The sequence below is a fragment of the Rhipicephalus microplus genome, chromosome 10 (genome assembly GCF_043290135.1).
Source record: "Rhipicephalus microplus isolate Deutch F79 chromosome 10, USDA_Rmic, whole genome shotgun sequence".
Classification (NCBI taxonomy): Eukaryota; Metazoa; Arthropoda; class Arachnida; order Ixodida; family Ixodidae; genus Rhipicephalus; species Rhipicephalus microplus.
The window spans coordinates 45,849,981-45,877,399 of record NC_134709.1 but is presented as its reverse complement, the minus strand read 5'-3'; the positions used below and the strand labels follow the sequence as shown (position 1 = coordinate 45,877,399).

The following is a 27,419-nucleotide window of genomic DNA, read 5'->3' as shown; positions in this document are numbered from 1 at the left end:
TTATTTGCATCTTTCTATATTTTTCGCTCGCGCACAAGATGATGAGTTTTCGCTTACAACCAACGACACTGACACCGACGTCGGAATATCTGCGGAACGAGCTCTTTGACCCTATAGCGTGGACGTTTTGCACACCAGTGCTTTTCAAAGCAGTGGCATACCAGAAGAAAAAACGTGAAACCCACCATCGCCCCCCCCCTCCCACTCCATCTCTAGTCTATGCAAAGCTGTTACAAGAACACTGTGGTACACCAAAGTGGAAGGTAAATCAATTTTGACTTATGTTGCTATTTTTTTTACCTCCGAGGTACTTAATACACCGCTACCGTGACCAGGCACCAGTCTGCTTCTTACTTAAAGAAAATCAGTTTCGATGAAAGGCGACGCAAGGAACACAATAGCAAGAAACTAGAATGTTTCATAATGAGCGAGAGCAACTCAGTACTTGCGGTGCTTCGTTTAAACGCAAAAGATGAATGAAACGAATACACGAAAATCAACTGTAGGTATTATTATTATTATTATTATTATTATTATTATTATTAGTAGTAGTAGTAGTAGTAGTAGTAGTAGTAGTAGTAGTAGTAGTAGTGGTAGTAGTAGTAGTAGTAGTAGTAGTAGTACTAGTAGTAGTAGTAGTAGTAGTAGTAGTAGTAGTAGTAGTAGTAGTAGTAGGAGTTGTTGTTGTTGTTGTTGTAGTGGTAGTAGTATTTTGTGCTTTTGTGCTTGAATTACGTTTTCAGCACTTGTGTGCGTTTTCCGCGACATGGTCTTCGTCGCAATTTATCATTCAAAATTTTTAAAACCTAGGTTAGTTTTAACCTGGGCTTCTCCTTTGAACGCATCTTGATGCAGTGGTGCATGCTTTACAAAAAGTTGTGCCTGTGGGAGGGGGGGGGGGGGAGGGTATTTGTGTGTGTTTCTTTATATCGTTGTAAAATGCGAAATATTTTAAAAGATAGAAAAGTAAAAATACGGGTCTGAGAAGGAGGGGAAGGAGGATGTTATGCCGGCGTATCTTGCCTTGTGAGATTCGCAGACAAAACCCTACCCTGTTCCTACCATTGAGCTTATGTTGAAAATATTCATTAAAAACGCTATGTGGTACCTACCCTGTTCCTACCGTTGAGCTTATGTTGAAAATATGCATTGAAAACAACTATGTGGGGAGAGGCTGCCAAGAATAGGTGTGCAGCGTGGCGCCTTAATTCACATGCCAATTGTCTACAAACTATCCCCCTTACGGGTTTGCCCCGGGCTCCCCCTCTCCAATCCACAACCTCATACATGTGTCACCCATCGCCAGTCATGCACGAAGTTTGCAATGCTTGAAAACTTCAAAGGTAGCCGCGTCATCTTCTTCCCTGAATGTCCGGTGGCCACGCAAAAACGCGATATCTTTCACACTGTCGTTGCGACAAGTGTGAACGTTGGAGTAATTCAAAGAAACGCGGTAGCTCTTTCTCAACTTTACTGCGCCTAAGCAAATACTGTCCGTTATCACCTCAAGACTTTCAAGACGGGCGAAATGGCCTCGCAGAAAGTCGGATCTTCCGGCACCGCGCTGGTGTATGCGTAGGTTCGCCCCGTGTGGGTGCATGCAGCAGAGACTGCTTTGAAACTTATGCCAATGAAGAAGGCTCGAAAATTTTCTCAACATCTTTTGAGAGACGCTGTCACCTGACATTGATTATGTATGGTTGACACCAGCCATCTATGACAAAGGGCATAACCAGTAAAGAAGTGTTTGCGAATATGCAAAAGTTTCGAATACCAAATCCAAAAACCTTCTAGTTGGTTCGGTACTCAAATCGATTAGCGCACATTCAAAATACCCATCTTTTTTTTTTCGAATAAGCACCAGCGATGCGAAAACTCTGAAAGTATTACCAATATGCCATTTGTTATGATGAGTATTTCTATCGTATTCTACTTGATTCCAATATTCATTATTCGCTTACTTCTAGTAACCAGGGCAGATGCCTCTCTGCAATGGATCTGAAAACTACACAGCATGTCAATAAGCACAAAAAAAAAAACCAGCGCGCCACGAAGAGAGAGGGTCGTATTATTTCAGCACAGGTTCGCGTTTAACTCATTGCTTTACGTGTGAACATACGACGCCGAGATATCACGTATAGCCGTTACGCTAACGACTGCCGCCGTTCCGAAGCTCTACAAAACTCGAAAATTTCTTCGCATGCCGATCGTACGAGGTGAAGGAGGGCGTGAGGCTCGGTCACGTGTTTCGATATTTCGCAAATGTCCCGCCGCTACTGCGGCGACAAGCTACATTAGGCGTGTGTCACTGCGATTACTTGGTCGACTGTGCGCAAGAACGAAGCAGGAACGAGGCAGAGCAGCTCGTCTCGACTTGAGGGACTCGTTCCCTTTCCCCACAAATAAAATTGAAAGAAGCAGAGAGACGAAACACACGTGAAATAGAGAGAGAGAGAGAGAGAGAGAGAGAGAGGGAGAGAGAGAGAAGCACAATGTAGAAGTAATCTCCGTGCCGCAATTCAATCCCCCACATAAACCTCCGCTTCTTTGGGAAACAGAAAAAGGGTTACATTGTTCTCCCTTCGAACAGATGTATGCAGCCACGCCACTCAATTCGATGATATGGAAAACAGATATGACACTCCGTGTAGCCTAGCCGTCGACTTCGATTCATACACTTCCGTCTTGCTTCGCCCCGAAATTTATTTCAACTCGCCTCTCGATGCCGACTCGGTGGTTGAATACGCGCAATTTCGTTTCGCTATTCTTTTTTTTCCTCTTTCTCTTTTCCTTCCCGCGTTTGAAAACGCGACTCAAGAAGGAGCTATCTGAGTACATTATGCATAACTTGTGAATCCCGAACTCGTCCAGCTCTTTGTTCGATCGGCTTCCGCGTGCCTTCTTTTTTTGTTATTCCTTAGTTCGTTAAGCATTATTCTGCTTTTATTTTCCTAATTTTTTTATCCCTTTGCTATCCTTGCTTCAAAGTGGGTGCCTCATGCACTGTCATACCGTTTCATATTGTCTACCTCTCTCTGTCCAACGAGTCTCGCTGAAACGCTGTTACGCTGTCATCTGCCCCGAGCGAGTCATTCTATTATTGCTTAATTCTATTCATTTCTCGCTGTCTGTGCGTGTGTGGGATTCCAATATAATGAGATTGCTCATTTACATAATGAGATGAAAGGGGGGAAAAGCTTTCTGATACCCACGTTTTGTTTCTTTTAACACCCTCTCCCCTGCACCCTCTAGTACCATGGTCTCTTCTTTTCCAACCCTCTGCCCCCCCCCCCCCCAGCGTCATCCCTACTCCATTATTCTAGCGTATCCAGCCCCCCCCCCCCCCCTCCTACGTTTTGTGGAACTACTAGTAGCTACTTGCTTGTCTTTGCGCTTCCATGCCCAGAGGCTATGCCCAGTCTGTTGCGTAAGTCAGGGTAAAACACTCTTTCCCAACACGCTAAGTGAGAGAGATGGTCTAGTTCACGTGCACTATGGAGGAGGGTGTCCGCGGAGTGAATAAGGGAAAGGTCGGTTTGTTATTAACTTTTGCTTGGTTCTTTTACCGTTCCTACCCATCCGCGTGAGTGTACGTTATAATCTCTGGTGCGCGTTGGGATCCTTATTTATTGCTCGCCATTGTAGCTTTTGTTTTCTCTCTTATTTATTTATTTTTTTATCCTGGGCCAGGGCTTGCCTCCCGGGGCTGTCAGCGCCAATTTAAGACACGCAGAAACAGAGCGTGAATCATTATTTTTCAGGGTATATTTTTTTGTGTATCTCGCTTTCTCTCGCTCGTGCCCGGCGTTACATATATTGCGATGTTCTTTGTTGCTTTGTTCTTTCTCAGTAGCGAGATTGTATCTTTCTATGGCCAGTTCGTGCTGGGCTTTCATGCTGTGCAATCCCGTGGTCCACGTATATTTCTCTGCTTTTAACCACCGAGTTACTTTTTAACAAATCGCGCGGCACCGCTTGTTGAATTACTTTGTGTAAGGTAAGCTCTTCGTCGTCAGGTTAATCAAAGGCCGTCGAAATCTCCGGGCGTGGTTGGCTTGCCACCGAGTTCTTTCCTGGAATACCGGCTTCCTCGCTTTCTAAGCGCTGGTAGAGCTTGCAGGTCTATTATCTTAGAGCGTCTGACACGTATTTTTTATTTTTCATAATTTGGAAAGAGAGCTTTGACATATGAACGAACGCGAACTCGTTTCTTATTGGGCTTGGTATCAGTATAGCATCGCATTTAGGGCTCACTGCATTTAGCATAGACTCGCAACTGTAGCACGGCATCTGCATCATTTCCACCTGCGCGTTCATGCTAGGCTACATGTCATATAAGCTCGCACGCTTTTAAGACGCCTTGTTGGTGCTGAAAAGTGTGAACTCTAAACACTGCTCGCCCATGGGCTTTCTTTGGCAAAAAGCTCTATAGTACGTCTCTTTTTATTTTCTAGACGTAAGACTATCCAGTTCCATTCACATTTTTTGCCTCTACACCTCGGTTTGACTGGTGACATTTGGACACTTTTTCGACGAAACCACTTACTAAATTAAGATCGCAAAGTGGTGAAATATCGGAGAGAATGTTGTGCTTATTCGCTTACAGAATAGCGTTTGATCAGCAGTCACAGACTCAATATATTAGCGCATGTATGGGCTCCGTGTTGTGCTCTGTATGCTGCATTTCATATTTAAATTATATGTTCATACAGCACCCAACAAAGCCTCAAAAGTCCTATTCTACATTAGCATTATAAAAGATTAAACTGAAATATTTCTGAATCTTTCATTCACCTAGCTTAGCGACGGCGATATCAATTAGTTCACAATAATGTGACAACCAACAGTTGAAGTTTGACTGACTGATTGATCTGATTGATTGATTGATTGCAACTTAAGACTTTCATCTGTGAGACACGCAGTTATTGTGAAAAGGTGTATGTATGACTTTGCAATGAGGCCAGATCTTCTTTGCACACCAATACGAGCAATGTGGCTCCTACACTCAAAAGGTGATCCGATAATAGTGATGCAACATTAGCTTTATTATTTGTGACAGATTCAAGCGCACTGTCATTTCCTATGTTCTGTAGTGCAACATTGCTGCTGTAAAAGTTTTGACAGCGAATTTTGAAAGCGGTCTGAGCTTCCTCCCGGGGAATAAGTGGCGTGAGCACGCAAACATGAACTCATCCGTAAAAAAAGTCTCGTTCAGTGTAAACGGCATGGTTAGCGAGTACTCAGAATGATGAAGTGAGTTTTTTATGGTCGGTAGTGGCCTCACGATTTTTCACCTGCGGGTCGTTCCACATTGTATCGGGTATAATGAAACGGACTACATTGCGGTACTTAAACTAATACAACCTGCCCGACGAATGACACATATGTTTCGTTACATGTCACTCATCACCGTAATCTTGAAAATATTGCAATTTTTATTCAAATTTATTGATTTTTGGTAGTATGTCATTTATGCTTCGTACACCACATCAAGTCCTAATTTTTTTTGTGGGCTTCCCCTCACTTGAACTAACAATGCAGCAATGCACGCTTTACAGAAAGCAAGAAGTACTGGTTATTGTGTTGTCAACGCTGTGTGTGTGTGTGTGTGTGTGTGTGTGTGTGTGTGTGTGTGTGTGTGTGTGTGTGTGTGTGTGTGTGTGTGTGTGTGTGTGTGTGTGTGTGTGTGTGTGTGTGTGTGTGTGTGTGTGTGTGTGTGTATGTGTGTGTGTGTGTGTGAGTGAGTGAGTGAGTGAGTGAGTAAGTGAGTGAGTGGGAATCGCAAGCAAGTGAGCTCTTTGTACAATGGTATGGCTACAGCTTTCTTCACTGTGTGTAAGTGGGAATAGCTTTTCAAAGCGCAGTTCAGCTTTCAGGTGCCCCTTCCGGCGTTGAGCGTCATCGTCGTCGACGGCATCGCCGATATTATGAATGAGGACGGAAAAGCGAATGCGGAGCGCTCCGAACCACTGTGTTAGCGTCTGCAGTGGTTCGTGCCTGCTCGTACTTCTTCTTACAGCGCAGTGCATGCCTCTCGCGTACCGGCACGAGAAATCGGGTTGGCCTGTGCGGCTGGAGAGAAGACGACATGCGTCTATCGAAAGGGCGCCATGTGTGGATAACTCTAGTGGACTCTTAGATTTCAGGCACAGAAATTTTCCAGGCACAAAAAGTTCCAGGCACAGAAAGATTAGTTTCCAGGCACAGAAAGTTAACAGACATTTAGCGTGCATTCATGGACATCTTGGTGTTAAATATACAATATTATTCATGATATTTTATGTATCGCCTAATGTTACAAAGAGATTATGAGACATAGCTAGCAACGTGCTGGGCATTATTCCAAATGAAATAGTGTACAAAACAAGACAAACCCTGGCTCATCAAATAACTTGCTCTGACCTTGTGAGAAAGAAGCCATATTAATTCCAGGAGATGATTATCGCGTGTTCGCCAAATTATCGAATGTATTGTTACAATACTGGTGCTCTTAAAAATGAACATTCTGGCGTTGCGCACATAGCTTTGATGTTAGGAAACGTAAACCAGATTCAGGAATGTCACTTTCATTATTTACCAAAGGTGGTCGCGAGTGTTCGACCATGAAAAACGAAACTAGTGAACCAGCAGCATTGCAAGCGAGCTCGCACAATTTCATGTTTTTTTTGTATGCAAGCCATTTTCAATCCCTCATCAATAGCATTCAATAACAGGGTACAAAGGGCTATGTCATCTTGTTGGCTGATATAAACAGTACAGTAAACGCAACATATCATAAGAATAGGAAAAGGCAAGATATGTAAAGACTAAGCATTTCAGGGTTAGCGTTGTCTCCCAGTTTTCACTGCTGGTTTTTTAACTAAATATGCCAAGTGACAGCTTTTAAAGGTCTAAGAAACGCAACCTTGTTTCATTTCAAACTCAGTTGTCTTAGAATTTCTTGAGATTATGTAAACGGCTGAGATGCCAAAACGCTCAAAGAGGGCTCAACAATTCATACAGTATCCTCAAGATATTCTGAAGAACACTTGTGCAGTGTGCATCAAAACTACCGATGTTGATGAAATGGCATTGGTGTTTTTTTACCGTTTAGTTTACCTGCGTCATTACGGAGGAGGTACTCATAAGGGCACTAGTGTCGCTAAATTTGTTTTAACCAACCCTGAATCAACCATTACCATTCCGGTACTCAACGGCTTGCAAACTACTTCTTTACGTCTAAGTGACCAGAAGAGATCAATGATCGATTCCTTAAGACAATGAACCTGAAAGCAACAACGATTCGGCTGAGACAGCGCCAGACAAAAGCGTCTCCCTGAATGACGGAATCAGCGCTACGGTGCGTCCATGCGCGCGCAAACACGCGTAGAAAACGCACGCCCCCGGAACCAAGAGCATTGGCGCGAATCAAAGAAAGCAGTCGACAGCCTGACTGCGAAGCCCACGCACTCACAACCGACCTTCTCCCCAACACCTGCACACAGAAGCACGTGGCAAAAGCATTTCCTATGAGAGATGGCTGGGGTGAGAAAGAGAAACGGGAATCGAAGGTACGTACGTTGGAGGGGGAGTCAAAAGAACGATGCTAGTGCTTTTGTCGAGGGTCTTGACCGTGTCGCTAAGGCCACGAAAGCAAACGTCCTGACGTTGCGCGCGCTATACGCCTTTTGTCGCGTCGGATCTCGAGGTGGTACCGCCCTCTCTCCGGCACGATCGAATCGCCCCGGCCTTTTTCGTCGAGCACCTGACGCGGAAAGGGCCCGCGGCGCGCCTCTATTTCCTTATTTTGCCCTTGTATACTTGTCCGTGGCGCCGGCACTCGCGGCCGATTGTGGGTCTTTCCATTGTGCTGCACGCAATGGCTGAACGGACGGTGGGGGAACTCGACACCGACACTGCCATATTTGGCGTTTTCACCGTCACCCTTCGCAGTTTGCCTTCGTGGGGCAGTGATTTGTTGGCCCGATATGATGTGCTCGAGCATGCTATCCTCTAATCGAACATCCATTCATGTCACGTTACTTTAAGTTGTGCCGAGAAATAATAAGAACAATAATAATAATAATAATAATAATAATAATAATAATAATAATAATAATAATAATAATAATAATAATAATAATAATAATATAATATTAATAATAATAATAATAATAATAATAATAATAATAATAATAATAATAATAATAATAATAATAATAATAACTGCAGTGTATTGTCTCAAAACAACAATATGATTATGAGAGACGCTTTAGTTAAAGGCTGCGGAAATTTCGACAGCCCGGCAACGTGCACCTAAATCTAATTACACGGGCAGCAAACATTTTTTCCTCCCTTGAAAATGCAGCCGCCGCAGCCGGGATTCGGTCCCGCAACCTTTAGATTAGCAGTCGAGTGTCAGCTTGGCGTGCGGGGAAAATATCCCAAGTTCGGCTTTCCTACTTGTCACAAGGGGCCGATCTGCTCGTTCCCAATAGCGCGTTTTAATTTGGTTGTGGAAATTGCGCATTTATTTTGATAGGCGTTCATCTGTATAGGTGTCAATACAGACGGAAATATATGAGAAAGGAAACGTAAAGAAGTTAGGTAGATTCACATCTGCGTTGACACTCTGCCCTGGAAAAAAGTAATTTCGGAAGGAAACGGATTAGGAAGATCAGAATCAATTAGCGTTCGTCCTCGTGACTTACTAAAAATAGACACAACGAAAAATCATACTGCAATAAACAACCGGACAGGGCATGCAATTATTTAGGATGACGCGCCTTGTCCAGCCGTCTTTTGTAGCCCGTCTTTTTTTACTGAGGTTTTGAAATAGAAGGATGAAAGGAGGGCTATAAATAAAAAAAAAGCCCTAAGCATCCGCGCTTAAGGCTTGCACGGATCCCAAGCAGACACAGCCGGGTCTAGTGTTCCACTCACCGTGTTATAGTGCACCGCGCCACTGTTGTAAATATTTTCATGTTTCGGGTGAACACGCATCCTTTGAAAGTGGTGTTTATTTTCACACTCTAAAATAACGCTCAAGTAACTCGGAAAAGGGGCATATACGACACCATCGCGAGAAGAGGCGTCGCGTTATTGCGCAGATTTCATCTAGTGTAATGCCGAAATGCGCTGAAACTCTCAAAACGGACATCGCGCATCTTCCGGACCAGATAGTGAATGACGACAATTGCGCAACTCTCTATAGCGCAAGCTTCTTTCACGAGGAAACTTTGCCGGGGATTCCTGAAGACGCTCTCGATAGGGAGTGTCGTCATTTAAATATCCTGCTTGTGAGGCTCAAGATGGCGCCACCAAAAGCCCCGCCATCAGACTTTGCCCGCTGCCCTTAAACTTTTCCAAGCTGAACGATGGCACGTGGAATATTTTCGGAGATTTAGCTGCGGCACTATTAAAAGTGTACCATATATATATATATATATATATATATATATATATATATATATATATATATATATATATATATATATATATATATATATATGACAAGATTGATGCATGGAGCGTCAGCGTTAAAAAGCAAACCAGAAAGCGCGGATGATGGCTGCCTGTGAAACCTCTACAGCTTGCATGTAGTGCGTGTGCGCGGTTACAATCCATCTTCCCACCTGCTCGTGTGTTTTTCTTCCTTTTTTTGGAAGCTTCCGATTGAAGTATTTTTCTATCTACAACAACGTAAAGGAGAAAACAACAAAGCGAGAGAAAGCGCACATCTATTTTAAGAAGAGGCGAAGCAACGAAACGCAAGAGAAAAAAAAACTTCCACTCCAGTTTCATTTTTCTTAACCTGAAACGTATGGCCCCTTTTCCTTGTATACGCATCGCAACACACCCTTTCATGTTACATATACTTTTAAAAGCCCTTTTCTCGAATAGACACCACCTATTATTTTTTTTTCCTTATCTTCTTTGCTGGGGGGTTTTCGTTTATAAGTGAAAGCTAGTATGTTGCATCTATAAAGTAAATACTGCAAGGAAAGCTTCGCGCCTGCTTAACCCATCCCCGACCCTACTCAAAAACTTGCGGGTATCATAGCTGGTTTCATGCAGGTATGGGCGTTTTCTTTTTTCACGAAACGAGCAATTTTTGGATTCGTTTCACGGCACGTTCGGAATATTGGGCCTTGCACTCGAAGCACTGCGTCGTTATTATTATTATTTTTTTGACGTGTGCCCTAATAAGTGAAGCTAGAATCGGAGAAAGTTGCGAAGGTGTATCAGAAAAGAAAAGCGCTTAAGAATCGCTGAAAGTTATCCTTACAACACCGACGCGATATGTTCTGTCTTCATTGATACGGGCGCTGCGTTTAAAATGTATCTTGCAAAAGCTCCCGTTTGAGCACTTTGGTAGTGATTAATGTTATCGGAAGATTCTTTATGGATGGCCCGAAAAAAAAGGCATTGGTGCTGTACCAAGCTAGCGCATGGAGAAATTTATGTAGGTCCTATTTTAATAGCCCTCGTTTTCTAAGGGCTGTGTGCAAATAATATTCATCGTCTTGTGATACATCCGCCTGTTCTTCACTGGCGCGCACATTTTTTGCACGTCACAAACTTAGCCCCAGAGCTCGCGCACGAGATCACGGAGGCGATATCCCGTTCTAGCTCATATTACTCGCGAAATAATGTTTGGTTTTGCCTGACCCATTTCTCACAAGCCTAAGTAATTGCTCATGTATTCATGCACCAGAGTCCGGATATCACGAAATCATGAAAGACAATGTATCGGGAACGCCACGTTCATTTGGGAAACAGGCTTCTTTTACCTGCAGCTTGATTTAAATGCCCTGCAATCCTCGTTCCACTTCTGCGCATCAAAGTGCAGCTGAACACAGATTTCCTTCGCCAACTAACCACGAAGTGCTTTAGTCCCAATCACGGTTTCAGATGCTCAGAATCACACGCGCACGAAACTTTCACGTAGGCTTAACCTGACGCTTTTTTTTTTTGCTTGTTCGGAAACCTCTTGCGCCCATTAATTTCACTGTAACGCCTTTACAACGGCCACTGTTAGCATAGACCCACAGCATTAGTATACGCACGCATTAGGTAAAGGGACTATGTTTAGACTCGTTAATTAGCGGTAGCCCGATGCGTAGGCTTGAACCTTTGGTGAAAAGTATACACGAAATGCGGAAGACGCCTTCTCATATACACATACCTACAATACAGGTGGTCCCGACAAAAGGCCCCGTGCATTTAAATATTTCACAGCGCGGCAGCACAGGAGCCACGCTTTCAACGCCGAGCGCGCCGCTTCCTTAACGGGCGTTAGTGTTCGTACGTGGAGTGCATATGCAGAGTACGAGTGAAAAACCACACGGAAAACTCGTTGAGAGTCCCCCGACTAACAACCAATGCCTTCGCTCCGAGCGTGGCCCGCGAATGCTTTGTTTGCCGGCGCTATTCTAAATCCGCGTTATGCAATAGTGATTAAACGGCTGGGTGTGGCACGTTTTTTTTTTTTTTCTTTACTAGGAACGTGTCACCGTCGGTGTACGGATGACGTGGGGCGCTCGCGCTAAGCCGAAGGACGCCGCTCAGAAATCTGCATCTCTCTCTCTCTCTCTCGTGCGTCGTTCGTCATGTTTCTCTCGTTTAGGCATGTCTACACACATTGATCGTAAAATAAGTTGATTTCGGTTGCTTCCAGTTCAACCTCCATTTGTAGGTGTACTCCGGACAGAGAGAGAGAGAAAACTTTATTTGCGCATAACTCGGAGTATTCCAAATAATCGGGCCCCTATTCCAGGGCTCCGCTGGCCCTAGCCATCATCTCTACCCGTTGGACCAGCCAGCGCTGATCAACAATGGCCGAGCTGGACAGCAGCGCCTCCCATTGTTCCTCTGTGTTGTTCATGTTGTGGTGTTCTTCATTGTGATGCGTACACTCCCACGTGATGTGAAACAGAGTTGGTGTGGCCCCACACCACGGACATATATCTTTGTATGCTATGGGGTAGAGAATACATGCAGCCTGTGTAAGTTCGTGTATGTGTTTGTTTGGATTCTGCGTAATGCCACCGATTCCATTGCTGTAAGTTTCTTATGCGGTACTGGATACACTTTTCTATTGCCCCTGTAATACTGAAGAATTGCACCAAAGTTAGGGTCTAGGGGCGTTGGATCCTCTATTGCAGTGTGCAAGGAAGCTCGGTAATCTTTGAAGCCTCGAGCCGCCTCATCCGCAAACTGGTTCCCGGTGACGCCCTCGTGCCCCGGCGCCCAGATAATGGTTTGGGTGTATTCAATTGGGAGGTCCTTGTGAGCTTTGGTTAGAATTTGGAAGGCCTTCATACATATTCTACCTTTTTCGTAATTTCTACATGCAGCCTTCGAGTCTGTAATTATTGTCATTGGGGCTTTTCGCTCCCTGCCCTCCTTGATTGCCAGCGCGATCGCTATCTCCTCCGCTTCAGTACTCCGGACAGCGTTAACTTGCAGAATAAAATGGCGCGACATTAGACTAAACGATCACATACCACTAACTTCACAAAGCGCGCATCACCGTTCGTTTATGTGTGTGTTCTAGCATCTCTTTTTTCTCTTCTCTCAATACAACTGTTCCGTGCCGTTTGTCTGTTTTTGTTCCTACAGACTAGCCAGCCGCACTCAGCCTAAAGAGTCTCGGCATTTTCGCTCTTTTTTTTTCTCTCATCTTCTATCTAACTTTGCTATAGCTGGTGAAGTATATATACACTGTTATGAAAATTCTATAGCGAAAAGAGAGAGAGAAAAAAAAAAGAAAGGCCGATTCACGGAAGACGCAGACGGGTGCTTAGTTGTGCCATGGACTGCACAGGGCATGCTGACACCATAAGAAAGTACATGAGAGGATGGTGGATGCGACGTGAGAATAGCAAAGGGGATCCGAAATTACAGCATCTCGGAAACGCTGCAGCACATTTTCAGGGTAAGTGTCAATGCAGCGCTGGTCAATGTTAACGCGTTAGTTGTAATAACTTCAGACTCAATGTGCAAGAGAAGCTTACCTCAATTGTGCCACAAGTGTCGAGTGCGGATTGTACGTTGCTGTAATCAGTCGGCCAAATAGGTGTCCCCCAAGTTTGTTGCCTGTTTTACACGGGTATACGTGATACTAGTCGCGTTGTTCCGGTGAAGCGGTTATCGTGCAATCTCATTCGTTTACATCACGCAGCAGTTTTTTGGCGTATACGTACAAATGCCAGGTGAAAAAAAAACGAGATGCCAAGTTTTGGACAACTAGCGGTCTTAGTTTTTTTTTTTGTTTTTTTCGCGGTTTGTACTTACATCGTTTCTGGCATTTGTGTTTTGTTCCTTTCTTGTAGTGGCCACATCTGGGAAATATAGTTGTAGCATTATTATTTATATTTATTTTTTGCAGTATGCGTGGTTTCTTGTGTCCAACCCTTGCATTGTTCCTATACAGGGAGTCCCACATAACTTGAGTCAAGAATTTGAAAATGAAAGACACTTCAGTGCCAAATTGAACCAAACGCGTAATACTCGCACTAGCCTGTAGGTACTCAGGATATTTTTATTTATCTCTATGCTAATTATTTATTATTTCTTAATTACATAGCTTTTTAATTATGGGCTGCAAACCCAAAATATGAACACTCAGATGTAGAACACTTTCAGAAACCACCGACTGAATTGTTTCCTGTACGATACGTCTAGCGCTGTTATTTTTTTTTTTCGTTCTGAAGAAAGCCCGCAAAATGTGAAAAGAAGCCGTGTGACTGACCGTGAGCGCACTGCTATAGTGCTGCTGCAGGCTTCCTTTAAAACGCGGATTCATTGTATAACTGTCATAGCTTAAATTCATTGTATAACTGCCATACCTTATAGTCGCTGTATTATTGTATAATGTAGTGACTATAATACAGAGAGCGTACGGATGCGTAGGGCATAATGCAAAGTGTATTATGTGCTTTACCATATGTAGCCACACTGCACTAATTGGCTGAAGTCTTCTTCAAGCTGCGTTTGTGCGGCTTTTCCCCTCTCCCACCTTCATTTACCACAATGTACTACATGTGTGTTATTGGAAATCAATAAATCAAATCAAGACATCAGCCAGCAACAGGCTGAATGGAGTGAAAAATCAGTGGCGGTGGCGGCAAAATACTAGGCGCCTGTGCAGTGTGGTATGCCAGTGCTTGTTGAAGAACTCCAGGCTGTCTAAATTTGTGCAGCCTAGTACTATACCACATGCCTAGTATTCACTATTCGCACCGGGGTTTCGGCACGTAAGACCACTGAATGTATTATAACAATAATCCAAACTGCTTGTTTTCATAAATGTTCTCCTAAAGTAACTCCAGTTGGTCATAAACACCAACATGGACTTTCTCATTGCGCAGGTCACGAGTAAGGTATGGCGAATATTAAAACAAGCCCTACCTGAGTTAGCGTTTGGACAGAGATGGCGGATTGATAGGAACATTACGGATAACCTAAGGCTATCATCGCGGCACAATGTGGTGTGAGTTCATTAGCTTAATTTTTTTTTCGTAGGTGGCGAAACAACGATGAAGTTAGGGATAACATCAGGCCATAAGCATGTACAATTGGTTTTCGAGATTCCGAAGTGACTGACGATTCGGGACTGTTCTCAGACAATTTTGGTGCATCGTACCTCCATAGTGATATAGCTATGGCACTGTAGTGACCTCATACGTTCTTCTTTTTATTTTTTACTTCCTTTCTCCTGATCACAAGTACAGAGTAGCAAACCGGACGTTTCCGCTCGTCAGCCTCCTTGTCTCACTTTTACATTTCTCTCTTTCTCTCAACTTTTAAATACGTGGCCAGGGTTACTGTTCACTCTATCCACTGCGCTCAAAGACAAAACGCCGTAGGCGACTCTGGTTGATGCAATGACGCTCTTCTGGTCAAAATAAAGGAAATGCATTAGCGAAGACAGACGCTGACAAGTTAATACAAAACGCGGCGGAGTTGTTTCGCCCACTACATCGACGGCGCTCGCCCGTAAATAAACAACAAGGCTCCGGCCGTGATAGCCTTGTCCACTGTCGCTCGTCGTCGACGTCTCCATCCAGCAGTCGTGTACTCGAACTGAATCATTTAGCGGTGCCATTCCGCCTCGCTTTTCATTGTACGGCCCACGCAACGGCATTACTATACGCGCGTAATGGTTCGTGCTATCTCCTCCGGCCTCGCTCGAGCAACTCCCCTTTTCTTTCCCTTTTTTCTAATCTTCTAACATTGCTTTCTTTCTCGTTTTTTTAACGTTTACCTTCGTTGTTGAAGCTATGGGGAACAAAAATTGAAAAAAAGAAAGAGATGCCTTCGTATACAAAATATACAGGCTCCCTATTCACTACCCGTCTCCATTCCGCTCACATTCCAACGTTGGCAGCCGCTAAGCTCGAATACTCCTGGAGAACGTAGGGATGAGCGAGCGCCGTACAACCCTTGGCAGAACCTGAGGCACCGGCCGTGACTCGCCGAGGCATTGTCCCCATTCCCTATTGCATCCCTCGCGAATCCCCCGTTCTTTCCTTGCACCAGCCCGCCAAACTCGGGGAGTCGCGCATGCCACCTAGCGGTAAAGCGGGGAACAATGTGGGAGTGTCGCTGGTGAAAAGAGGAGGAGGGAGCACGTGGATGTGTAGGAAGGAAGGGAGATGTGGAAGCGAGTATCGCGGGAGAACAGAGAGTGAGGAAATGTTGGGATGTAGGGAAAAGGGAAGGAGGCAAGCCCGCATTGTTCTGCGTCGCCGACCGATCAAGGTGCCTTCCAGACCCAGATCACCACTCGGGAAGGGACAAGCACTACGCTGCGTCTCCTGCCGCCCCCTGTCGAGCTTGTTCCGCCTTCTCCCTGTGTATAAGCGAAGAAGCGGGTTCGTGTCTTGACGCCCGCCTGACTTGCCGACATGGACTCCGCGCGTGCTCCTGGAGGCGGACGCCGAACAACGCACCTGCTCTTTAGCGCGCCCCTGGGCGTTTAGGAAAGCGACGCCTGTCTCGGTGCCGAAGTCGTGAGATAAGACTTGTTTGTCGGTTCGTCCGTGTACCTGTCTCATTCCTTCGACGTCAGGGAAAGAAAATGAGTCGAGGAAAATTTCTCTAGATGGGTTTCCTGGATTGTTGTTGTTGTTGTTGTTGTTGTTGTTGTTGTTTTTGTTGTTGTTGTGGTTGTTGTTCTTATTGTTGTTGTTGTTGTTGTTGTTGTTGTTGTTGTTGTTATTGTTGTTGTTGTTGTTGTATGTGTGTAGGAGCACCTCTTTCGTCTCAGCTTTTTTACTTCCGTTTTACCTGTCTTTTTTGTTAAAAAAAAAAGAAAGTTGTACGAAGTAGCTCGAAAACAACACGTATCCCTCGTTTTTACTCACCAATTTTGTCGCTATAGAGAGAATGCTTTTGGATGGAATAAGAAACTATCTTCAAGTGACTGTGCATTCTGAATTCTTTTTGCGAGCCGTCAGGGCGTTGACATTGTCGTAACATGAATGTGGCATCTTTATATGCTCATGCTCTTTTCATTATCACTTATCAAGTGTAGTGCAGATATATCACCTTGATAACCTCCATGTCCCCCGTCGGCATTTTTGTCTCTTGGTCTCTGTCTTTCTTCGCTTTAAAGCAATGATCTCCTGAGGTGGTTGTCGTGGAACACTTATACGATGAACGGCGCAACGTTTAGCATTCTCAAACAATTTTTTTTCCCTTGCACTACATCAGGAAACACTACTTCTCCACTGAAAAGAGGTCTGCTTTGTTGATGACGGCTAAGCGCGGCTTTCACCAAATCATTTTTCTTTTACATTGGAATAGCTGACAAGGCAGACAAGCCTCCTTGTGGCATCCGCTTGGGGCGTGGAGACATTACTGCACATTTTGTGACTCTCCTCGCTGCAGTGCACGGATATAAGTGCCACGCATATCTGCGTGCGGCCAACGGCAAATGGTGTATATCTCTGTAGTTTCGATACAAACTTGCGATGTAGCACAAGAATTACAAGCCAACCCCATCACGAGATAAGCACTCACGAACAAGAGACCACGCTCTGCAGAGGCACGCACGCGCGTCTTAATTAGTGGCACGACGACCTCTAAAGCACACTTTTCGTGCCTTCTTGCTAGTGGTAACGAAAACACACGCTAAGTTTCACGCATTTCTGCGGGCGGCCAACGGTAAATGGTGTATGTAAATGGTTCGATGTTTGTGGGCTTTGTGGCCGAGTCATCTCGCGCTTTGGAGCGAGATGTCACAGGTTCGACTCCCGGTGATGGAACGTCCTTTTCTTTTAGTTCTTTTTCTTTGCAATCTGTTGTTGTATATTCTACAATGCCACATCCGTCTGCAGTAGAGCCGTGATAGAGCTCGACATAAAACAGTTTGCGTTAAAAGTCTTTCTACAGTTTATTCAGTTTCTTAGCGTTTTGTCCATGTCATCGAGGGCATTATTTGTAGCCTTCGGTACGGGAAGATGCAATGTGGTACTTTAACTGCAAATAAAGAGAGAGGACGAGTCGTGTGCTTCTTATTGGTGTTGGACATTCGTTGTAAGCAAATTAAAAAAAAAGAGGGCAAGGCTTTTTTTTTTCGTTTGTACAAATGCTGCAGCTCCAATAATAAGTGTGCATCACCAGCTTATCTATCAGCAAACGTTACTGAAGAGCATATAAAGACCGTGGTGGGACTTGCTGCTCGACTGTCTACGCTTCGACTACTGCGAAGAGCACGTTCGAGAAAAGATATCCCACTTGGTTATGGAGGTGCCGTGAGGGTTATCATCTGCCACACGCCCTTGCAGGATGATGCCGCGACTATGTATAGTTGGAGCGAAAACGCGTGGCCCCGAGAGCAAAGCACCGACGTTATTCTCAGCGCTCCTCGCCTTTCTACGCGTAATTATGGTGCCAAACGTATACATTCCATCGACACCGTGACGATATCTTTTTTTTTCTATTTAACGCCAGCCAAGCGGAGTTGGAGTGGCATCGATAGCCCCTAGAGCTGGGGCGGGGTAATTATCTTCTCTGCTCAATTCTCTCTTTCTCTCTCTCGATACTATACACACGTAGCCGGAGCATTCGTGGCTCAAATTAACCGAGCGGCTCTGTGAATAATTTGCCGGCATCGCCGCCAACCTTCCCGGCATCGCAGTGAACGGCAGCACCTGCCGTGGTGCCCCAGCCCTACGCGTTACAACGCCGATGAAGGACTGCTCGGTCACGCGCGTCCGTCCAATTCCGATCAACGGTTCCCTTTCGCGGTTTGCAGCGGCAACGCATGGTTGAAGGTATGAGAAGGAACGCGCTCCGCGTGGAGAAGTATAGAGTTACATTTCTGCGTAGGTAAAGCGACGCATTCGCCGGTGTGCTGTGTGTGCTGCGGAGCGCGGGGTGCGGGCGCAAGAGGGGATGCATTCGTTTGGGTGTTCCTAATTGTTCACCGGGGCGGGGAGACCATCTCTATAGCGGGGAGACGGAAAACCGAATTTGAGGGGGAGACTGGGCTACGGGAAAGCAGATATCACCCGATACTTGCGGTGCAGCAGAGGATGGTGGAGGGGGAGAGAGGCACCAAGGTTTGATCTCTGCGTGGCAAACAAAGATTGTTTCTCGTATTCAGAGCGAATGAGGTTTTATGGGGGGTTGAGTGGGAATCGAAAAGATTTGCGGGGAGGGTGGAAGATGTTGACGGTCCGAGACATTGCTGATTGTGGCCGGTGTCGCCTTGCATGCTGCGCTCGATTCTCGAGACCGCTATTGTTTCGGCGAGGCTGCTCTGTTGTGGCGTCGCTTGGTGTTCGGATTAAATTTTTCTCTGTAGCGACTCATAACCTTGGCACGCGCATTTGAATACATTTTTTTGGCGAGCATAATCGTAGTCGGCAGCCGCTGTTCTTTTTCCATTCGGTGTTTTTTTTTCTTTCACTGCATTCGCTCGTGGCGTGTTCGAAGAGGCAGTGAAACAATGTTTGCAAAATAACGCCGCTTATGTAGACATATCTCTCCTTACAAGATTGTGGCCTCGGTACGGTTACGTGAATGCTTTCGGGGTTCTTGTATATATTTCTTTAATTTTCACTACCCTTATCGAAACTTGAACCCTAACGAGATCAGCTCTTTGAAAGCATGAAATGCTTTTCGCAAACACATCGCCTAGACCAAAACTGAAACATACGTTCCTGTCCGTGCAGCTTGTTTCTTCACGGGCAAAAATTGAGGTTTGGAAGGTCGCTTATTGAGCGTAGGTGTTGTAATTAAAGTACGCTGGGGTAATATCCCCGTTCTCTAATGCTGTCGAACTTCGCTGATAACTATTCATTTAAAAACAGTAGTTTACGAAGCACGGTGCAGAATTAGGATTTGAACTGCTTTTTTTTAAGGTTCGTAAGATGTGGTCGTTACGCCTTTAAGGCACGGCGTCATTCAAAGACGCTATAGTCACGAAGATCAAAGCTAAGTGCAGGTCATCTTCATAAAGCAATTTGACAAAGCGTACAGCGGAAAGCTATGATAGAGAGATGGAGGGGAGGCCGAGAGGTTATATGAGCGTACTGTTTGCAACCAAGTATGGGGGGTGGGCAATTGGAGCAAGAAAGAGGGTGCAAAGAGAGACAGAAAGAGAGAAAATGAGAATATCTAAAAAGGACATCAGAGAGAATTGGTAAGGCTGCAAACGTTCCTTAGATACAGCGGTGTGGTCATGAGAAGCTGTTCTATTCAATGTATTTTCACGAAGCGAAAGGCTACGCGGCGTACACTATTTCTCCAAGCACATGAAAGCAGCACTATAGGACTTAAGGGGACCCTGCGAAACTTTTTGAGCGTGGTCAGAAAATATTGCCGATCAGTAGTCGAGGCTCTTGAATACACGCGGTGCAGAACATGTACCGCAGCACGTGACTGGGAACTTAAAATTAGTGGTAAAAGTCACCTATTATTCGCTCTCTTAAGGTTACACCTACCATTTTTCTTTCCATTGCTCGCCTCCATTGCCTTAAGACACAAGAAGAGAGCAGAGTGGATTAGGGAACAAACGGGGGTTAAGGATATCATAGCTGAAATCAAGAAGAAGAAATGGACATGGGCAGGGCATGTAGCGCGTAGACAGGATAACCGCTGGTCATTAAGGGTAACTGACTGGATTCCCAGAGAAGGGAAGCGGGTTAGGGGGAGACAGAAGGTTAGGTGGGCAGATGAGATTAAGAAGTTTGCGGGTATAAATTTGCAGCAGCGAGCACAGGACCGGGTTAACTGGCGGAACATGGGAGAGGCCTTTGTCCTGCAGTGGACGTAGTCAGCCTGATGATGATGATGATGATGATGATGATGATTCGCTCCCTCTTCTCTCGAGAAATTAGGCCATATAGCCGAATCACTGCGCCGTTTAGAATAGCTACACGGTCTTTGGCCATTTGAGCTTCATGAGCTGCATAGTTGCCGTAACCGCCGCAGGATGTCACCACATGTCCGCGCCCGTAATCGCGATCGCACTGAAAGAAAGAAAAAAGAAAGAAAGAAAGAAAGAAAGAAAGAAAGAAAGAAAGAAAGAAAGAAAGAAAGAAAGAAAGAAAGAAAGAAAGAAAGAAAGAAAGAAAGAACATGCTCCAGGTCTTCACGACCTGAAAAAGGGAGACATCTTGCCCCCTTTCCCTTTCCCCTCCATACGCAGCTATCAGTACGCTGGCTAGTGCGAAATGAGCGAGAAAACGCTTGAAGTTCGGAACAATTTTTTTTTACTCCGTGCGTACTTATCGGAGTCTAAACATTTTTGCGGCATGAGAGTTATGAAGCGCTATGCTCCTGTAGTATGACTATTTCTATGTAACTGGGCAACGTGTTGCAAGGCCTGTTTACTAATTCTAACATTTTAAGCCTTAAAATATACCACTGAACTGTATTTGTGTGTGTGACATTTTTTTCCTGAAGATGGCTCTAATTAGCTGTTTAATGAAGTACTAATTAGTCCAAATAAACACCTTGAAATATTCGTTGTCCTCTTTTTTCGACCTGAACAAGCCTATTAGTCACAAATATCAATATCGCTCAGCACTACATGAAAGTATAAGGCTGAAGTTTCTGTTCATTCTTTAAGGGGAACGTATCAACACGCAATTTGAAATGATAAACTTCGTGATCAATTTGAAGGGCTTGCTCGCGCATTGAACGCAATTGAAAAAAAATGGGTGGGCGCGAAGTGTTTCCAAACATGTCCGTGCTTTTCCAACATCGGTGAGGAAGGTACTCGTTCGCAGCTCACAGACAAGCAACGCACACTCTTTGAATATCATCTTTATAATCGTTACCAGTACAAGTAAAAGGCATGAACTGCTCCCATCTTACGCTAATCCCATGGCAGGTTAGGAGGGGAGGGTGCATAAACTCAATAAGGCCCACTTCGACTTTCAGCACGTGCCTTATGTTATAAGGCCTGTGTATACTCCCAAACCAACATAATCGTTATCTCGCGTTTCCCTTATGTTTTTGCACACGTTACATTCGTTATGAGGGCACAAAAACAGTAACAGCGTAAAAGGTAACTACGAGATTGGTTTAGAAAAACCGACATAGTTTATCGAACGCACTCATGCCACAAGGCTGGAATGGAATACAAAAGAAAGAAGGCCGAGAGGTTAACCAGGCAGCAGTCCGGTAGGCTACACTACGCCGCGGAGAAGGCAAATGTGAGGGAAAAGATAAAATAGACAACGAGAGAGGAGTGAGATAGAAAGAATGAAAAGAAATGTTTAACAAATGCGCTGAAATTTATGCGTTCGGGTGCACCACCGATAAAAAAAGCGAGATAAGGATAAGGTTGGTTTGAGAATACGGGCCTGACAGCTGAGTTATGTCGAACAAAATTATATTGCGTTGAAGTTGTTTATCGAGCGTTTGTAAACTCTGTGCGCATTGTCTCTTTCGCAGATAGTACGGGTTTCCTCATTAAAAAATGCCAGGCGTGCTTCTTTTTTGTATTTCCCCATGAACGAGCTGTTACAATTATCACCACTCGGTAACCTTCCCAATTGTTCTATGCATTTACGATAAGATTGTGCGCATAACGCTATTGGTCAAGTATATTCTGTAGTAACATTCCCATTAGCCTTGTTTAAACCAATTCACTGTTTTTGCCCAAGCACAAGGATGCAAAGGAGACATACACACGGACGAGCACAGTTTTTACTAATAACTGGTTTATTTTCTTGAAAACATTCACTTATTAATCTTCATATCTGCTTGATGTAGTAAAAAAAAGCTCATAAAAAGCGCATATGCCACAAATTATCACATGAACAGAAAACAAGAGTGAAATTTATTTCACGCTCGTCCTTGCGCTCGTTTGTGTGCATCTCTTCTTTGTCTTGATGTGCTTGCGCGAACGCGCCAGTTTCGTAATATACGTGCTAATATACGTACCCAGAGACCGCCGTTGAGGCGACGGCCTCAATAGTAGAGTATCTATAGTACTATAAATCGTTAACCACTTTTTCCAAACACACGTCGTTAAGATGACTTTGTTTTGCAACTAATGCGGCCACAAGTGATAACGCTTAAATGCTTGATCCTGCATGTATAAAATTCTGATCGTTTCATTATTGATTAGACAAATAACTACTTACACGCGTGTTAACCGCTGTCATTGTACAGCGAGTGTGGATTGTACTTTTGAGTTTATCTTTTACTCCGCGCGAGTTCACCCGTTAAAAAGCTGCATCGTTGTGAGCTCATGTTCTGCGCACGTCATCGTCATAAAAACTTGACGATATATGAGAAAGCTGCCGACTGCCACAACGAAAATACAAAAGTGTTACCACGTTAACAATATTATGATAAAGAAAGCATTTGGCACCACAAACCTGGAGCCTCCGCTGGTCGCGAGGGAGCAGTACCAGTGAAGAGAACTCAGTGAATTTCGGAGTGAAGATGCTTTTCCTATGCTACATCCGATAAACCTTGGGAATTCATTGTGGAGCTTATAGAAACAACTTTATAAAGGGGACATCTGTTATTTTGTGTTAAAGAGCTGTTCATTGCCAAGGACAATTCTGGATATATTTGCAGAGGTCTCTATTGAGGGAAGCGATTCCGCAGCCAATCATCAATAGCAAAAGTTATGTTGTTCAGGCACGGCAAAAACAACGCAGTGAGTAAAGTCAGTATACGGCTATGGCCATGCGTCCGAAGTCACGAACGCTTCAGCACTAAGAGATATTCTATCGGAGAGTGGAAGAGTGCTATTTGCCTTCTGGACGAGGGTGACTTTAAGAGCTCGTCATGCCGCGAATTTGAGTGTGGAATGAATATGGCTACTGCATGATCGCAATACTCTAGTGTATTGAGGGCCACTTTCTGCCCATCACCTCTATCTCTCTGGTGTGCGTCCACAAGACATGAACGCATTTCACTGGAATGCTTCGAGTAATTCGTGACACTTGTTAAGCTTTTTGAGTCCAAAATTTTCGAACTCATGCAAACGCGCCGCGTTTTCAACAAAAAAACGCAACGTTTTTGGAAGTGTTATGCATTGGCTTCTTGTTTAGCATAAGAAATCACACAACTCATTAGAGGATGCTCACGCTGACATATCACAAATTCAGTGATGACGAGTCAAACAGCCATAATCACATTCTGTTTGTCTTCCTCTAAACTTCCGTGTTTTGTTTAGGCTCCGCTATTCGCCAAGCACAGGAACATTATAGAGGGAGGCACGTGATAACTCTTCCTAACCTAGTTCATGGTTTCACTGGGACTTACTTAAATGAGCCTTTAAGCTTTTGCGTAAATGGAAAGAATGTCCTTGTAGTAGAAACTACAATACTTCTTGCTTAATGCGCACAGTTAGCTTCAATTAAGTCTCATAGTGTTAATCTGCGGTCTCTGATTGACGGTGCCTAGCTGCTTTCATGGTACTGCGACTGCGTCAATCAGTAGGGGAACTTGCAGGAATATTTGCCAACGAAATGTAACAACACGGCGCAGCGGGACATTTTGCTAAATTTGTACTATTACCTAATGAAGTGATGAATAAACTTTACTTAACGTTAACCCGGCAGTTTTTGGGGGGCAAGGCGAGGAAAACCTCTGTCCCACCCCACTCTTCGTTGATTATGATGACTAAATCTATTTTTATTGACTATTAGCTTTTCTTTTACGTCAGTGGTTATGATTAGGTTGGAGAGCCACCCCGGCGTTGCCATGGTTACTGTGCTCGGCTACTTTACCCGAAGGACATGCGTTAGGTTCCGGTCGCCACGGTCACATTTCTATGGCGGAGAAATGACTGGCACCCGTGTACTTGGATTTGTATGCATGTTAAAGAATACCACGGTGTCTAAATTCCCAAATCTCTTCACCACGGCGAACCGCTTAATCGTGTCTTTGTTTGGGCACGTAAAACACACAGAAATCAACCTTACGTTTAGGCTTATGTTGCAGACACACGGTCAATGACGCTCCAATACACATCGTTTGTAGTACAGTGCGCGCGTAAACAGGCGTAACACGAATCAACACACAAACTCGTACACTAAGTTAAGCAGGCAAGCTCCTTTTCAGTGCAGAGTCTTAGCGCGGCACTGAGTATCGAGAATCGTGGTCTGATACCTGTACCTCAATTTGTAACTTTTGACTATCGCAGAGCTTTGGTTTGTGTGCGCGGCATGTGTTGGAAATGACTCTTTTGCGCACACTAAAAGATAAGATGGACACAATTTACGTTGGTCTCCAGCATGGGAGGTGACCTAGTTACCGCCGAATAGGCGACGCCGGTTAAATAATTTTCATAGAAGCGTGAGCAGTGTTGCCACCGATTGAACAAAGTGAGCGCGCACGCGAACTACTGCTTTTCTCGTGATGCAAATCGAATTATCACGGATGTAAGAGCACTACCTTAATGTTAGAAAGTGTTTGAAGTTCAACTCTTACGAATCTCAAGCGAGATGAGTTGTATCGCCTTGAGAGCAGCACATGCATCTGGTAAGTGAGTTAAAAACGACACAAAGCCTAGTTTTTCATTCCGCTGGAGAAGTGAACCAACGACATGCATAAACGAGTGTCACTCCTTTCGCGCCTGACTAGAGACGCTAGCAAATCTGTTTCAGGAAAATTCATTAGTTTTTTCAATGTTTTCAAGTAGTTCAGTCTATAGGTACCGGCAGTTTTAATTGGTATCGGTAGAAGCAATCACCTCGAAGTGAATTCTGTGCCACGACATCCTATCGTTATAACAAAACAGACGATTACAATAACTAGGTTTACGTTCTGGCGTTACTGAAGGCCCAATTTTCGAGCAGTGGTGACCGAAAGGAACAAAACGTCAGACAAGTAAAGTGACTTCAAGTCTGAAAGTACGCGAACGAAAACCACCACGTCGAAAGTAAACACACCTAGCGAGTCGGCTTTCCTTGAAAACGTTTCGGTCGTCGAAAAGGCACAAAATAAACGATGCGTTATCACTCCTTTCCTTTTTCTCTTTTCTGTATCTCTGCAACTCTTAGCAATCCGATCGACTAGCCGCAACTACGATACAAAAGAAAGCGTTTCCTTTTCATTCCCTGGACGTCCGCTAGCCACGGTGGCAAAAGAGGTTGCGAGCGACGCCGGCGAAAAGGGGCTTAGCTCCGAGCGCCGATGATTGCGGCGATGGCAATAGCGGCAGGGCCAAAGAGCGACGACTTGAGGCAGGCCTCGTGAAAGAACCAGAAAAGAAAGACACGGGAAAAGGAGCCGCTGCTAAGAGGGTAGAAAGCGAACACCACCAGGGAGTGGTGTGTGGTGATGCTAACAACAAAACAAAAATGAAAAGAAAAACGCGCAGAGTCGACGAGAGAAAAGAAGCAGAAAAACTTCGTCGCTTTTTCACTGCAACGATAGACACGGAGGCGGCCGCAGCGCGAGAGCAAAAGACGGGAGAATCCAGTTACCTGTTGCTGCGGGCCCACGAAGCGAAGGGAGAGCGCCGGACGCCTGTTGCTTCACCGGCGACGACGACTGAGCCGAGGTTCTCGCTACGCCGGCAAGGAGACTCTGTGCTCGGAAGGGGCGCTGGAGGGGTCCGTCGGAGTGCGATCGATGGCTTTCTGCTGCGCAGCCGGCCGCACCAGCGGTGCGGCAACGCGCGTATTGCGAGCAGTTCGTCTTTTACACGGTGGCAGGCGTGAGTTCTACTCGAGACTAGCGCGAAGGAAGATTGCGTTTTCCGGGAGGTGAACAGGCTCAGGCGTCGACGTGTCGCTCAGTTCACTCCCTTGCTTTTAGGCTCGATCATAACGGCACAGTTCTTTTTTTTTCTTTCGTCCAGTGAAGGGAACTTTCGGTGAGTTGGTAGAAGTAGCTGCTTGGAAATACGAGGCCCTTGGAAGGTGGCGGAGAAGTTTGTCGGACGGGACCACAACACTTTCTTTCTCCCCTGGCTTGGTACAAAAGTAGCCGCGATCTCTCCTACTCTTTTTTTCTTCTTTTTTCTGTCCTGCTATAATCTTTCTCTTCGAAGTCACAAAGTGGGGGAAAGTTGTTTTCTTCGGGATTCCAGGAAAGACACGTTTCAGTTGTGCCCCGCCAAAAACCACAGGACGACTTTCGGAAAACAGCCGCTGAAATGTGTGGGTCATCTTGGCTCTTGCTGCTCTTTCATTCATTTCTCGTCGCGTTATGCTTTTTCGCTCTCAGTACTTCCCGAAACTTTGCCTCTCTTCTATCGGCCCTCTTCTCCGCAAGCACCGGTGCAATGCAGTGGAGCTGACACGTGAGTAACGTGGCTCATACTTTTCGCTTCCCTAGCACGTCGGTTGCTTCCGCCACGCACGAACGCTACTCGACGAGGGTCTTGCACGCTTACGCGCCACGGTCGAACCCGCGGGCGGGTGGCGGCGTTGAGGTGCCGGCCCCGACTCACGTTCTGTTGCCGGGAAGGCGAGGCCCGCTGCGAAGTTGCGCCCTCTCGCCGCCAGGAGGCGATATCGTGGGGGCTCTACGTGGGAGAGGAGGACGATAAGAGGGAGAGGGAGCAGGCAGGTTCGAACGCTAATACTGAGTGGAAAAGAACGACAGGCGTCTGTGAGAAGTTTGGGAAAGGGCGGGCAGTGGATGGGGTGGGTCTCGGCTCAGAACACTGCGGGGGAAAAGAGCCCGGGAAGGGAGCTGGCTGAAAGAGAAAGCACACACGCTAGAAAACTGTGGATGAAATTGTGGTGACGTCACGACGACGCCGGGTCGGCCGACAGTCCCCATTGGCTGCTTCTGGCCGAGGGGGTTCCGAAGGAACCGAGAACTGACGAGAAGGATGAGGGGCGAGTCCTACATGCACTAGTGTGTATGGGTTTCTGTCGTGCCGAGGGAAGCCGATCTCTTTTAGGGTCGCCGCTGCTCTGGCAGGGAAAGGGATAGCGTCGCTGCTGCGAGCGGTGATCCAAAAAGCTCCGCTTCGAAGCGAAACGCGTACGTTG

General features: G+C 45.3%; 1 long non-coding RNA gene across 1 annotated transcript in view; it reads right to left on the bottom strand.

The window, feature by feature from the left end:
- LOC142774370 (uncharacterized) overlaps positions 1-26,859 on the bottom strand; it is a 186,552-nt gene extending 159,693 nt beyond the window's left edge. The window contains exon 1 of the long non-coding RNA XR_012886364.1: positions 25,899-26,859. This is a non-coding gene — a long non-coding RNA (uncharacterized LOC142774370). The remainder of the gene's footprint in view (positions 1-25,898) is intronic.
- Positions 26,860-27,419: the final 560 nt, after the last annotated feature.